Below are 14,089 nucleotides of genomic sequence, written 5' to 3' on the forward strand. Positions count from 1 at the left end.
CCTGGCCTGTTATAGCCATTTTTAATATATGAAGACTCTTTGATATATGATTTGTTTTTTGTTTAATCTCCCTTGGAATGGCCCTTTAGCTTTGTTCTGATGGAATGTGTAATTTTATGAAAGTCCTTGGAATATATTAAAAGTGAAGTTCTCTTAATTTCTAAATGCCTTTAGAATATAGACTTTTATAATACTACACACTACAAATTTTTAAATAAATACCATTTACTACTTTTATGCAGTGTAAATAATATAGAGTTTAAAACATGGAAAATAATCACCACAGTTTGTTCATATAAAATTACAAGAACAATACATGAAATGCTTATTACTTCAAGAATCTTAGTTATCTAAACCTGTACAAAAAGTTTTAGTAGCCAGGTGCACAGTGGCTCGTCTACAATCCCAAAGGCTCTGGAGACCAAGGCAGGAGGATTGAGAGTTCAAAGCCAAGCTCAGCAAAAGTGAGGCACTAAGCAACTCAGTGAGATCCTGTCTCTAAATAAAAATCCAAAAAAGCACTAGGGATGTTTCTCAGTGGTCGAGTGATCCTGAGTTCAATCCCTGCTGCTCCCTATTCCCCAAAAAAGTTTTAATAGATATTGTGAAATGTTTTAAATTACATTTGCATATATAATTTAAACATGCTTCACTCAATCTCTAAGAGAATTTTTTAAAAACAATAGAATCAAAAGATATTCATGTTGTAAATTTTTCAGTAGTGCAGAAAGTGAAAATAGAAAAATTGCCTCTCTGTACCTGAGATGCTTTCCCTAAAGATAACATTACTAATTTTTCATTGTATAGCTTTGCAAAAATAACAAAAGTTTTTCTATATTTGTACTAGTATCTACACATTAGTATGTATATTCTTTCTATAACTTTTTATACAAAAAAAATCATAAAAGACTTAATTGGTCTAACAGTTTTATCCTTGCAAAGATGATGTTTTGAATTTTAAAACTTTAATTTATATTACCTTCATTTTCTTACATAGAGTAAAATACCTAGCACTATAGAAATTTTAGAAGGACCTAATAAGAAATAGTAGATGTAAGTAAAATTAATCAACAATCTCAATACTTTCAGAAAACACTTCTGATACTCAGTATATTTGATAAAACTTGTTTTCATGCATCACTTTCAACATGTGGGACTTAGGGATTTTACTTGGAGGTTTTGTATGTAGATTTCATCTATGCAAGAGTGATTGAATCTTTAATATGAAAGAAATCATAGGAAACCAGCTTTCTTATTCTAGAATTGAAATAATTCTAAAGATCTGAATTAATTTGCTCAGACTCAAGGTTGTTGAAAAGAACTCCTTATTTTGTATTCTCTTACCCACAATTTCAATAATTACATTATAAATGGAAATATGTATTATGAAAATGCCATTTTTAGTAGTAATATTATATAAACTCAGAAATAGCCTGTTGTGTTTGGCATTTTGCCAAGCTCTACATTTTTTGCTTATTACATCTTTAGGAGAAGTCTAAAATAAGAAACAGTGCTGGAGCTTTAAACTGTTTATTTAGAGAAAACAGTTTCTTCCTCACAGAGTACCTTGTGATTCATTGAAATATGAAAGAGTTTAGCAATATCAAAAGTAATCTATTTGGTTTCCCTGATTCCTTTTAAAATATTGATTTAATTGAAATATATAAATTCCTATGATAAATAATATATTTTGAGAGTATAAGCATACATTCAATTTAATGATTTTAATAGATGTATATAACATGATCAGCATATGATATCCAGAATATTTCCATCACTTAGGGATTCCCTTGTTACACCTTTCCAGTCTCCAATATCCAATACCTATCCCAACCCTTGGAAACCACTGCCTACCTTCTATAATTTTAAATAAATTTTGTCTTTCTTATAGTTTCATACTCTTTCTCTCTCTCTCTCTCTCTGTATATATAGATATATAGATATATAGATAAAGACCTCCTATTCTTAATGTATATAGATATATAGATATATACAGATATAGATATAGACCTTCTTTAATTCCTCCTCTCAAATTTCTGGGCTCCCTTAAAAGACAACCTGACCCAGTGACTCAGGAGGCTGAGGCAGGAGGATTGCAAGTTCAAAGCCAGCCTCAGCAACAGCAAGGTGCTACGCAACTCAGTGAGACCCTGTCTCTAAATAAAATACAAAAAAGGGCTGGAGAAGTGTGTGTGTGAGTGAGAGAGAGACAGAGAGAGAGAGTGTGTGTGTATCACTTACTAAACTTTAAGCTCCTTGAGGGCAGAGACATGTTTTCATTCATCTGTTTTCTAGGCTTATTACAGAACTTGGAACATAGTAGGTTTATAGTTGTGAATATTATATATCATTAAAAGAAGGATGAAAATCATGTTGGTTCTTATAATTAGTATCAAGGCATAATTTATCATGACAACTTAGGGAACAAAGCTGAAAATGAAAGTTATAGGATAAAGCTAGAAATTTTTTTTATTGATCATTTTTAATGCATTTCAGATAATTGGAGGACAAATGAAGATTTCTAGTATGACTACTTAATACTTGAGTTTATTTGGAATAAACTTGACAAATTAGTTAAATTCTGATTTATTTTTAGAAAGTTCTCTTTGCATTCGCGAGGCTCTGCATGTTTTATCTCCAGCACTGAAAAAAATTTTTTTGACACATTCACACAGTATTCACCTGATGAGTTTTTCCTTCTCGTTACTAATTTGAAAATATTAAAAACACAACAACAATTCAAAGGGTTAAAAGTAGTTAATTTTACATTAATTTTAAGTCAATCTGCTATAACATTTTAGATGTATTACATTGTGTATCAAGATAAAATAAGTTTATTTTAGATTAGATTTAACAAGAAAATTTGAGGGATTCTTTGCTTTAAGTTCTTTAAAATTGAATGAACTTATAGCTGGAGTGTTTGGGTAATTTCTATTGTATTGGGGTTACATAAGTAGAATTAGTAACTGTAGGATAAAAGGATGAAATTTAAATCTGTATTGTATAAGTAATGACTAAGAAGTGAGGAAGCTTGTTCTTATCTTAATTCACCTCCAAAATAATCTAATCTTAATCATTAGTTCCTTTTTTAAAATAGAATGTTTATCTGATGGAATTTTTAAGTATAAAACTCAGAAATAATTGTTCATTTTAATGTCAGAGCATGATCATTTGAAACTGTTACTTATAAAAGAAATGTGTTTATTCTTAAGTATAATAGAAAATGAATTAGTTGATATTATCTTCAGGCCCAGGATACTCTGAGCTTCCTGTTCATCTTCTATATTCTTTAAAAATAGTATTATGGGAAAAATGCATATGATTCTCTCAGAAGATGAGGAAAATGCATTTGATGAAAGTTCAACTTCCTTTTGTGATATAAACTCAATAGATTTAATATAAAAGGAATGTTCCTCAATACACTAAAAGCCATGTGTGACAAGCTGTTTTAGTCAGCCTTTTTATTGCTGTGACCAAAAGACCTGACAAGAACAATTTTAGAGGAAGAAAAGTTTATTTGGTGCTCCCAGTTTTAGAGGTCATAGTCCATACATGGTCGACTCCATTCCTCAAGTCTCTCGATGAGGTAGAACATCATGGCAGAAGGGTGTGACAGAGGAAAGAAGCTCAGGACGTTGATGATCAGAAAGCAGAGTCTGCTCTGCTCACCAAGGACAAAATGTGTACTCAAAACAGCCATACCCCACCTAATTACACTTATCACCCAGTTAATCTATTCAAGTAGACGAGTACGTTTGTTAGGTTAAGGTTCTCATGATCCAAACATTTCATTTTATTTTCCTAACTTTCTTGCATTGTCTCACACATGAGCTTTAGAGGGACACCTCATATCTAAATCATAACACAAGCCCACAATTCATATCATACTTAATGGTGAACAGTTGAAGGTTTTTCCTCTAAAGGTAGGAACAAGAAGACCAGGAAGCCATATTCAATATGGTACTAGAATTTCCAAAGCAGTTGAGCAAGAAAAATAAATAAAAGTTATCCAAATGGGAAAGGGAGAAATGAAACTTTCTTTGTTTGCTGACAACATTGTCTTATATACTGAAATTTCTAAAGATTGCACCACAAAAGCTGTTAGAAAAATGGAATTCAAGCCAGGCATGGTGGTGCACACCTGTCACCCCAATGGCTTGAAACTGAGACAGGAGATCGGGAGTTCAAAGCCAGCCGCAGCAATGGTGAGGTGCTAAGCAACTCAGTGAGACACTGTTTCTAATAAAAATACAAAATAAATTGGGTTGGGGATGTGGCTCAGTGGTAGAATGCCCCTGAGTTCAATCCCCCCAAAAAGAAAAACAAAAAAAAAAGGAATTCAGTAAAGTTGCAGGTTACTAAATCAATGTACAAAAACCAATAACATCTCTAGATACTAGCAATGAATTATCCAAAAAAGGAATTTAAGAAAATCCCATTTATAATAGCATCCAAAAAATTAAAATACTTAGGAGTCAATTTATGAAAAAGGCAGAAGGTCTACAGGGCCTGAAAACTATAAAATATCAATGAAATACATTGACGATGACACAGTATATGGAAATATGTCCTGTGTTCATGAATTAATAAGTAATATTATTAAAATGTCGTACTACTCAAAGCAACCTATAGAGTTAGTGTTCTATCAAAACCCTAATGTCACTCTTCACAAAAATGGAAAAAAAAATCCTAAAATTTGTTTGGAACCATAAAAGACCCTGAATAGCCAAAGCCATCTTGAGCAAAAAGCTGGAAGCGTCACTCCTAGATTTTAAAATATATTATAAAGCTATAGTAATCAAAACAGCATGGTATTAGCATAAAGTAATCACATCAACCAGTAGAATAAGAAACCAATACACTTGTGGTCAATTTTTGACAAAGGTGCCAGGGACAAACAATAAGGAAGGCCAGCCTCTTCAATAAATAGCATTGGGAAAACAATATCCACAGGGGAAAAAACGAAAATACACTCTTATCTCACCCCTTATGGAAGAATCAATTCACAATGGGATTAAAGGCTTTAACACGATTCACAACTGTAAAGCTATTTAAAATAGGAGAAATGTTCCCTGACATTGGTTTCAGCAGTGTTTTCTTAGATAAGACCTAACAAGCACAGGCAGTGAAAGCAAAATTAGACAAATGAGATTGCAGCTAAATAAGAAGCTTCTCTACAACAAAGGAAACAGGTGAATAGACAACTCAGAGATTGGGAGAAAGTATTCTCAAGTCATGTATTGAGTAGAGGACTAATTTTCATATATAGGGAGCTCAGACTACACAATAACCAAAAATAAGTAACCCTATTAAAAAAATGGCCAAGAGGTATAAGAACAAAAATGTTCAACATTTTTCATTAGAAAGGTGCCAATTAAAACCACCTTACACTATTAGATTGGTAATTATTATCAAAAACTGAAAGATAAATGTTGGCCAGGATGAAGAGAAAAGGAAACCCTTATGTATTGTTGATGATAATGTAAATTAATACATCTAGTTTCGAAAATACCCTGGATATTCCTCACACAACAGAAAATAGAAGAAAAAGAAACAGAAATTGTAGCTTAGTATTAAAGGGTTTGCCTAGCGTGCATGAAATCCTGGTTTCAATCCCTTGCACCCTCACTCCCCCTCCACCTACCCCCATCCCTAATAAAACACTTAAAAATAGAACTGCCATATGATCCAACAGTTCACAATAGCCAACATCAGAAAGCAGCTGAAGTGCCCATCAGTGAATGTGGATTTTATAAGTGTGGTGTGTGTATATGTATATGTATGTGTATATACATATACAGTAAGATGCTACTCAGCCTTTAAAAAGTAAGAAATTCTGTCACAGCATGGGTGAACCTAGTGGGCATTATGCTAAGTGAAGTAAACCAGACAATAAGACAAATACTGTATTATCTCTCTTATATAAGGAATCTATTTAAAAAAAAAAAGTCAAACTCAAATACAGAATAGAATGGTAATTATCAGAAGCTGGTAGCTGTGGGAAGTTGGTCAAAGAATATAAAGTCTCAGGAGAAATAAGTTCTGGTGATTTATTGCACAGCAGGTGACTATAGTAAGTAATCATGCTTATTTCTAAGTAGCTAAAATTCTAGACAGGATTTGAAGTGTTTTCACTACAAAAAAGTGTTAAACATTTGAGATTCTGGAGTATGCTAATTAGCCTGATTTGGGCATTCCACAATTTGTAAATGTAACAAAATAACACATAGTGTACCATAAATATATACAAGTTATTATTCATTTAAAATAAAAAATAGTCTTAATTTAAGAAAAAAGAATAGTCTTAATAAAAATAAAAAGCAATGGAAACTAAAAAGAACCAATAAAATAATTTAAAAAGCAATGATTTACATTTTGGAAAAAAAAATAGTCTTATGGGCTATTATTGTTACCCTACATGGAAATCATTAAAATATGCTTATCTGAGGCCAAATGTTCCTTACAAGAAAGATTACTGATCTGTAAAATGAGGAGGTATTCTAAGCTTTATTTGGCATCTGAGACTCCAAAAGGAAATACTTGAGAAAGAACCAGTTCCCTGAATCTTGAGCTCTTAATTGAATCATCCCCTAAAGAAGAGAATAAGAAAATATCCTAAATTTTAGTATAGCTAAATTAATGTAGTATATAGCTCCTGTTTCTTTCTTTCTTTTTTTTTTTTTTTCATTATTTCTTATACCTCCTTGCTTTCCATCTTTTCAAAGCCCACCAAACTTAGTTTTTATTTACTGATTTTTTTTTTTTTCTGATACTGGAGATTGAACCCCAGGGGTCCTTAACCACAGAGCCACAGCCCCAGACCTTTTAAAAATATTTTATTTAGAGACAGGGTCTCAGAATTTTTAAAAAAGGTCCTAAGTTGCTTAGGACCTTGCTAAGTTGCTGATCCTCCTGTCTCAGCCTCTAGAGTTGCTGGGATTACAGGTATTATGCTCTGGCAATAATTACTTTCTTTAATATCTGGAATAGCCAGAAGAGAAATGTTGATTTAGTATAGAACTAATAATTTAGGGAATCTTAGTAGAGTTCTAAATTCCAAGAATATAGCTATATTGAAGGAGCTTTCTGAATGACTAATATTTAATATGCAGTTCATAAAGTCATTCTTGGATGGACAGAGGTAAGAACTTAATTTTCTTTTTTATTATCACCCTATCCTCCAAAATATGGCATAGAAATTGTAGTTGTATTTTATGTGTAATAAGATATAAATGTGGAATCTATGACCTAGCTTGTGATGTAATTTCTACATATTATTCCTCATTTCTGATCAGATTTCTCACTTTGAGGTAAACATTTTGAATTAAATTGTAAACTCTTGTGAAGGAAAGAGTGGCTATATGATCATTAGCAAACTACTCCTCCGCCCACCATTTGTTTTCTCACCTTTAAATTTACAAGGTTAAATGATTCATCAATCCCAAATATTGATGAATTATTTGAGTTGTACTTTTTTTAAAAAAAAGTAATAAAATTGTTTAATACTTGGTATGCCATTCCATGAATTTAAAGACCACTACCACAATCAGAAAAGGAATAATTCCATTGCTCCAAAAGTCTCCCTCATGCTATCCATGTGTACAACTCCCCCATTTCCCGGGCCAACACTGACCTGGTTTTTGTTGCTGTAGTTGATTTTTTAAAAAGAATGTTATATAAATGGAATCTTAAAGTATATAACAGCATATTGCCTTTGTGATTTATCTAAGGTGTTGGGTGTATCAGTAGTGGGATTGTTTTTTGTTTTGTGTTTTTTGTTTGTTTGTTTTTTGTTTTTTAATTCTGAGTCCATTATCTAGAAGTATCATGATTTGTTTATCTATTTACCAAAAACTGGTTGTTTTCCAGTTTGGGGCAGTCATTAATGAAACTGCTATAAATATCCATGAATGTATAAGTAAGTTTATTCTTGTATGAATAAAAGTTTTCAGTTCACTTTGGTAAATATTTACTTAGGAGTAAGACTACTATATTGTATGGAGGAATGCATTGTGTATTATAAGAAAGTGCCAAAATATTTTTCAGAGTGACTGTGTTATTTTTCTTTTCCACCAGTACTGCATGAGAGTTCCATATCCTCCCCAGAATTTGATATTGCTGATATGTTTTTAACCAGTCTCAGAGTTGTGTAGTGGTTGATAATACACATTGTCATCAGAGGGAGCAAAGAAGAAAAAACTTTTAAGGAAAATTTATAAGAAGATTGTGTATGCCCTAAGTAGAGTTACTCACAGAATGAAGACATCACCTCTACTAGGAGATGTAATGTGCAGTTTTCAAACAAAAAAATATTATAGATATAGGCAATCCTGAAATGTTTAATACTTGACAAAAAAAGTCACGGCTCAAAATCTTATCCACGTCCTTTGTTTGTCATGTATTGAGAAAGCTAAACTAAAGATTGTAGTAATTGTAAAATACTTAAGCAAAATTACCTCCATTGGTGACATCTGACAAAGGTCATCCTGAGTACACGGAATAAGTGACTAAGATACATTAACAATAAGCATTCATTACAATTTGAGCGGGTTCCAGATGGCTATAAAAGGTAGACATATCTGTTTAAACAAGAAAGTTCGACTTTGGGGTTTGGGGAAGTATAAACAGTTAACATAACTGCAACCCATGACAAGATTTTACAGTAGGTTAAAATATCAATTTTTTAAGTACTAAGTATAAACCAAAGTATTGACCAATGAATAGTAAACCTTGAGACTTATTAGAAGTTTGTCAAGGAAATAGGAAACCAGTGCTTTAGTATAATGTTACTGGCTAAATATAGATATGGCTAGGTTAATTTCAAACGTTTTTCCTCTAAATTGTTATTTAAATGTAGTAAATAGCCTCATTTCATAAGCAGATGTTCTGAATGTACACTTAACAATTTATGCATATTAAGCATAGAATATAAGCTGGCTATAAAATTAAGAACAAAGGCTATGTGATCTGAGCTGTCATCCTGCTAGACATAGTTGTGTGGTTATATACCACTTGGAATTCCTCCAGATCTTGATTTTCTCATTTGTAAAACAAAGAGGATAGATAGACTGTATATACCTTCTCTAGGGTGTTTTGTGAACAAGGTATCTTAATAGCTTGAGGAAAATGTCAAGCACAAGGCATGCAAGTTCATCTGAATCTGAACATGAAGCCCATTTGGATGTAAGTAAAACATAAGGAAGTTTTCCTGGGACTGAGAAATAAAGATTCAATCTGTTTAAAGCTGGAGTTAGTAGTAAGAACCCTCTAAAGACCTTGATTGCTCTCATGTTCTGCAATTCTTAATACATTTTGGAAGCCAACTAGTCCACTATAGTTTTAGCAAAAATACTAAAAGTACCAGAAACAGCATATTTGAGCTGGATGTGGTGGTGTACACTTGTTATCCCAGCCACTCAGGAGACTGAGGCAGGAGGATCATAAGTTTGAGGCCAGTCTCAGCAACTTAGTGGTACACTGTGTCAAAATGAAAAATAAAAAGGGATGGGGTTATAGCACAGTGAGAATGTCCCCCTGGGTCCAATCCCCAGTACCAATAAATAGATATTGTCTTCAATGTTCTTCACTCTAAGTGCAATGGTGTAATTTCCTTTCATTTGATTATCTTTACATTTGTTGGGTTTCATCTGTCAAGATTTGTGTATTTCATTAATTATAGGAAATATGTAGTCTCTTTTTTTCATGTACGATTTTTAAAATTTGTTTTTTTTTTTTTTTAATTTTTTTTATTGGTTGTTCAAAACATTATAAAGCTCTTGACATATCATATTTCATACATTAGATTCAAGTTGGTTATGAACTCCCAATTTTACCCCAAATACAGATTGCAGAATCACATCGGTTACACATCCACATTTTTACATAATGCCCCATTAGTAACTGTTGTATTCTGCTACCTTTCCTATGGCGATATTACCAAAAGTTCTCTATAGGTTTAATGCAATGCCAATCAAAATCCCAACGGCATTTCTTGTAGAAATGGATAAAGCAATCATGAAATTCATATGGAAAAATAAAAGACCCAGAATAGCAAAAGCAATTCTAAGCAGGAAGTGCGAATCAGGCGGTATAGCGATACCAGACTTAAAACTATATTACAGAGCAATAGTAACAAAAACAGCATGGTACTGATACCAAAACAGGAGGGTGGACCAATGGTACAGAATAGAGGACACAGAGACTAATCCACAAAGCTACAACTATCTTATATTTGATAAAGGAGCTAAAAGCATGCAATGGAGGGAGGATAGCATCTTCAACAAATGGTGCTGGGAAAACTGGAAATCCATATGCAACAAAATGAAACTGAATCCCCTCCTCTTGCCATGCACAAAAGTTAACTCAAAGTGGATCAAGGAGCTTGATATCAAATCAGAGACTCTGCGTCTGATAGAAGAAAAAGTTGGCTCCGACCTACATATTGTAGGGTCGGGCTCCAAATTCCTTAATAGGACACCCATAGCACAAAAGTTGATAACAAAAATCAACAAATGGGACTTACTTAAACTGAAAAGTTTTCTCTCAGCAAGAGAAACAATAAAAGAGGTAAATAGGGAGCCTACATCATGGGAACAAATTTTTACTCCTCACACTTCAGATAGAGCCCTAATATCCAGAGTATACAAAGAACTCAAAAAATTAAACAATAAGAAAACAAATAACCCAATCAACAAATGGGCCAAAGACCTGAACAGACACTTCTCAGAGGAGGACATACAATCAATCAACAAGTACATGAAAAAATGCTCACCATCTCTAGCAGTCAGAGAAATGCAAATCAAAACCACCCTAAGATACCATCTCACTCCAGTAAGATTGGCAGCCATTATGAAGTCAAACAACAAGAAGTGCTGGAGAGGATGTGGGGAAAAGGGTACTCTTGTACATTGCTGGTGGGACTGCAAACTGGTGCGGCCAATCTGGAAAACAGTATGGAGACTCCTGGGAAAGCTGGGAATGGAACCACCATTTGACCCAGCTATTGCCCTTCTTGGACTTTTCCCTGAAGACCTTAAAAGAGCGTACTACAGGGATACTGCTACATCGATGTTCATAGCAGCACAATTCACAATTGCTAGACTGTGGAACCAACCCAGATGCCCTTCAATAGATGAATGGATAAAAAAAATGTGGCATTTATACACCATGGAGTATTACGCAGCACTAAAAAATGACAAAATCATAGAATTTGCAGGGAAATGGATGGCACTAGAGCAGATTATGCTTAGTGAAGCTAGCCAATCCCTAAAAAACAAATAAAATTTGTTCTTTTTAGACATAAATGGCAGAGTGTATTTTGACATACTATACATACATGGAATATAACTTATTCTAATTAGGATTCCATCTTGTGGTTTTAAATGATGTGGAATTAACACTGGTCGTGTATTCACATATGAACATAGGAAAGTTGTATCTGGTTCCTTCTACTGACAGTCTGTCTTTTTAATATTGTGCCTCCTACATTCCTTCTGCTTTCTCCTTTTGGAACTCCAATTAGATGCATTTATTCAAGTGTCTTTCAGAATTTTATTGTTAAAATTTAATAAAATGGCTGGGCATGATGTAGCATATCTGTAAATTCCTGCCATCTGGGAGGCTGAGGGAGGAGGATTGCAAGTTCATGGTCAGTCTCCTCAACTTAACAAGACCCTGTCTCAAAATGAAAAAGGACTGGGGATACAACTAAGGAGTGAAGTATCCCAGTTTCAATCTCCTGTACCACTAAAAAGAAAAAAAAAATAGTGAAATGCAGATTTTGCTGTTTTTTTAAAATATAGTCAATTTTTGCTTTTTATTTTGTGACCATCTTAATGGTTACCTACAAATTTAGAATGGATACATATTTCTGGTGAATTGACTTTTTTATTATAATGAAACAACTCTTTTTATCTGTGATCTTTCTACCTCAAAGTATCTTTGTCTGTTAATATATTTTAGTTGTTGACTGACCTTTATTTTATTTATTTGTATGCGGTGCTGAGAATCAAACCCAGTGCCTCATACATGCTAGACAAGCACTCTACTATTGAGCCACAACCCCAGCCCTAGGGTTAAAATAATCGATTTTTCAACTTTCATCTTTTCTACATTCTATATGTTTGGTATGGTTCTTATATGTAGCATATATTTGGATGTGGATTCATTCATTTGTTTTTACCACTCTAATTTTTGTCTTTTACTTGAATCATTTATTATATTTAAATAATTACTGTTACATGTAGGTCTGTAATTACTAGCTTACTCTTTGCTTTTAATGTTTCTTCTTCCTTTTCTTGCCATTTTTGGAATTTTTTAAAGAAGTGAATCACTTCAGAAATTGTCATGTACCGTATGCCTACTTATAAAAAAAACTGTAGTGGTATTTACTACTTTCATCTGCTTCCTAGATAATTCATTCAGAGCCCTTAAATGGTCCATTTACTTATATTCTGTCTTTTATGTTGTTATTGTCATAATTCTTTTTTTTAAATCCTTTTATGACTTTTTTATTAATTTATGTAGTGCTCGTTTAAAGTTACATATAAGCCACTATCTGTTTTCTTCATTCCTTGTTTCTCTTTTGCTCTACCATTGGTACCACATTTTTTCTTCTTAAAGTATAGATCATTCAAGATTTCTTTTTAGGAGTTTGTTTGTGACAAGTTATATCCATCTTTTTCTGATAATATTGTTATTTTTGTCCACACTCTTTTGACATATATTTTTACTGGGAATATAATTCAACAAAAAGTTATATCATTTTCAAAAACTGTTATTCCTTCTTCCAGCTTTCATGATGTGTCCACATTGGGTTTTGATTTGTTTTGTTTTCTCCCTATATATATCTAATTGGAGTTGATTGGGTATTCTGAATCTTTTAAAAATGATTGTTATTACTTCCTTGTATAATGTCTTAGAATCACTGTTTTTCTCTTTTCCTTCTGAAACATAAGGTTAAAAGAAACTATCTGTTTTTCTGCATCTGATCTGCTATTGAAATAATCTATTACAGTAGATAAGAACAAATTCTAGTTCTCAAGATACCTAGACTTTCTTAGGGAAAGCGAACTTGAAAATAGATCATTATAAGGGGCAGAGGATATAGCTCAGTTGGTATAGCATGCTTGCCTCTCATGTACAAAACTCTAGGTTCAATCGCCAGCACCAAAAAAAAAAAAATTAAAAAGAAATTTTTAAAAATTAAAAAAAATAAGAATTCCAAAAGAAAGAAATTAGATCATTATAAAACTATATAACATTTTAATGGAGGGAAAAAAGTATATTTTGAAGATATATTAGAATGTGTATCTGTTTAGACTGAAGAATGGTTAAGAAAGATGTCTTAGAGAAAGTAATGCCTAATGTAAGCTAACAGTAGTATGGAGGAAAGCAAATACACCATATTTCACAGAAATGGACTTTTTATTTTTTTCTACAGTATTTGACAGAAATAATAGTAAAAGGTTATCGTAGAACTACATAGCATAAAGTCTTTAGTCCCTAGATATGAAGTTGGGACTTTATTTGTAGGCCAAGCAATAAAAATGTTTCAGTGAGGGAATTTAAGGATGTCCTGTTCACTAGCCACTTTAAAGCACAGCAATATATATTGGTTAAATGTGTATAATGACATGATTTCATAGGCTTATCTCTAGTGCTTTATCTAGAGGTGCATAAAAGCTCCCTGCTATATAAACATTAAACCAAGTTTATTGAATTCGTATGATGTATTTGAATGTATAATGTTTAGAAGATTAGAAGCATGTCCAATTTCTTGTAACATCCACTTCCCCCCCCCCAAAAAAAAAAAATCCCTGTTTTTCTGTTTTGTTTGTTTTTGGTAATTTTGCAATAGATAAGGAAATGGAGATTTGTTATAATGGGTTTCATTTTTTAAGAAGCAAATATTTAAAAGTAAATTGAACTTTTTTTCTTATGATTAAAGACAGTCCTTAGAATGGAAAAATAATTTTCATCTTTTTAAAGAATTCAAAAAAGTTTTTGAGCTGAGAGAACATTAATGAAGAGTTCTGGTTATCCAAGTTTTGAAATATGGTTCATTATGAAGAAAAGTGTTTAATGAATA

At 32.6% G+C, this 14,089-nt stretch overlaps 1 protein-coding gene across 3 annotated transcripts in view; it reads left to right on the forward strand.

Annotated features, from left to right (window-relative positions):
* The window catches only part of Pkn2 (protein kinase N2), a 120,486-nt gene that overhangs the window by 47,081 nt on the left and 59,316 nt on the right, over positions 1-14,089 (forward strand). The gene's annotated exons all lie outside the window — the stretch shown is intronic.

The sequence above is a fragment of the Marmota monax genome, unplaced genomic scaffold (genome assembly GCF_021218885.2).
Source record: "Marmota monax isolate L192 unplaced genomic scaffold, Marmota_monax_Labrador192_F-V1.1 WCK01_AAM20220418_F8-fsc00046, whole genome shotgun sequence".
In the NCBI taxonomy this organism is placed as follows: Eukaryota; Metazoa; Chordata; class Mammalia; order Rodentia; family Sciuridae; genus Marmota; species Marmota monax.